Source organism: Pteropus alecto, unplaced genomic scaffold (assembly GCF_000325575.1).
Source record: "Pteropus alecto unplaced genomic scaffold, ASM32557v1 scaffold76, whole genome shotgun sequence".
In the NCBI taxonomy this organism is placed as follows: Eukaryota; Metazoa; Chordata; class Mammalia; order Chiroptera; family Pteropodidae; genus Pteropus; species Pteropus alecto.
In genome coordinates this window covers 3068330-3070082 of record NW_006443138.1, presented here as the reverse complement: position 1 = coordinate 3070082, position 1753 = coordinate 3068330, and the positions used below count along the sequence as shown (strand labels likewise).

General features: G+C 35.1%; 1 protein-coding gene across 1 annotated transcript in view; it reads left to right on the top strand.

Annotated features, from left to right (window-relative positions):
- The window catches only part of CUNH12orf66 (chromosome unknown C12orf66 homolog), a 19202-nt gene that overhangs the window by 3378 nt on the left and 14071 nt on the right, over positions 1–1753 (top strand). The gene's annotated exons all lie outside the window — the stretch shown is intronic.

Genomic DNA, 1753 nt, shown 5'->3' with positions numbered 1-1753 from the left:
TAGCGTTATCGAGTGTGTGCTTTGCTCCAGATACGTTACACACCAAATGTTATTTCATATTTGTGTCTTCTTAGCAGCTCTATTACTAGTTTTGTGTTAAAAACAACTAAGGTTCAAAATGGCTAAGTCATTTGCACATCACACAGTTTGTAAATTCGAAAGTTGGGATTTGGAACCAAGTCTGGCAGATTTTTCAGAGCTTTTAGGTTTTACATATTACTCTGATTACCCTCCTAACCTAAGAGATTTTGTCCTAGGCCTGGGCACAGAGGTCTTTTTATTCCATACTGTCACTTTACACAGTCTGCAAAGCTAGAATGAATATGGGCATGGAAAGAAGGCAATCCCAAGGTACAGTCCTATATAGGACGTTTATGTCAGGGTCAGTCCACCTGTACCATATAGATTTTGCTGCTATTAGTAGGAGAAATGATATAAGTGCTAGTCAATCTGTTTAAGCAGTATACTAGAGAAAACTATTCTTAAATATTAGTAGTTTGGCTGTAGACTCAGTAATAAGTAGAGTAACCAACCTTCTAGGTTTGCCCAGGGCTGAAAGGGTTTCCAGGATATGGGACTAAGGGAGAGTTTCCCAAGAAGTGAGGCTTTCAGTGCTAAAACTGGAAAGTCGTGGGTAAACTGGGACAAGGTAGTCATAGTTGTAAGAGATATGAGATTCATTTCTTGAAACATAAGCCGAGCGATGAACTAAAAACGATGTTATGTAATGTTTCATTATATAAGATATTTTACAAATGCTTTTGATAAATGATTTTCACTTGTAATTGATATGTTTAGAACAGTCATTCATTCATTAAATCATTCTGTACATATCAATAGAAAAATTATCTATTTGAGGTTTTTATATATTCTTAAGAATTACTGTTTTAAACCTGCCCAGTTTCTTTTCTTTCTCCTAATGTCTTGCCTCTGACCCTTCGGTGGGGTGCATAAATGCTTAAGAAAACATCTATAAAGCTGGCTCTATAATTATTAGAAATATAGTTGATCATGTATTAATACAGAAATGATGTCTATGCTATTTGATTCTTTTTGACTATTGAAAAGGATGTATTTGGTCTTACTTTTTGCTGATTTATTTTGGAACCCTTGTATTATAGCAGCAGTTATTTAGAATTGCTTGTTGCTCTTAATAATTCACAATGTGCTGCTTATTATGTTATAGCCTATATTGTCAACCTTGTCAAGAATACCAAGATTTCCTTTTTTCCCAGGGAACCCAGAAGTCTGTGTTCTTGTGTAAGGGAGATATATGTGTGTGTTATCCATTTTCTGGTTTAAAAGATAAGATTAAAAGATGGCTTAAAAGATAAGATTTAAAGGAAAATGCAACTCTAACACAGAAATAAAATTTTCTGATGTACCGGGAATAACAACAGTGTTTCATAATGGGTATTCTCATGTATTTTAAATACATTTTTGTGGAAGGAGGGCTTTTTAGATCCTGGTTAATTATTCTCTGAAATAAATCTGAATCCTCATTGAAGTTGGATGGGGGAGAATTAGCGCATGGTTAAGGAAATGAAAGACAGGTCTGTTGTTACATTAATGAGTTGTACCAGCCATTTGTTTAACCTATTCCTCAGTGAAATTATCAACCACAAAACATTTAAATCCCAATGATAGGAGTCAGAGATAATGGTAGATGAGCTCAGCCGGTTCAGATTCTTTCCTTTTGGATGCTGGGAGGTGTTTTGTACTTCTGGTTTCTCTTCCTTACCTGCCATGTGCT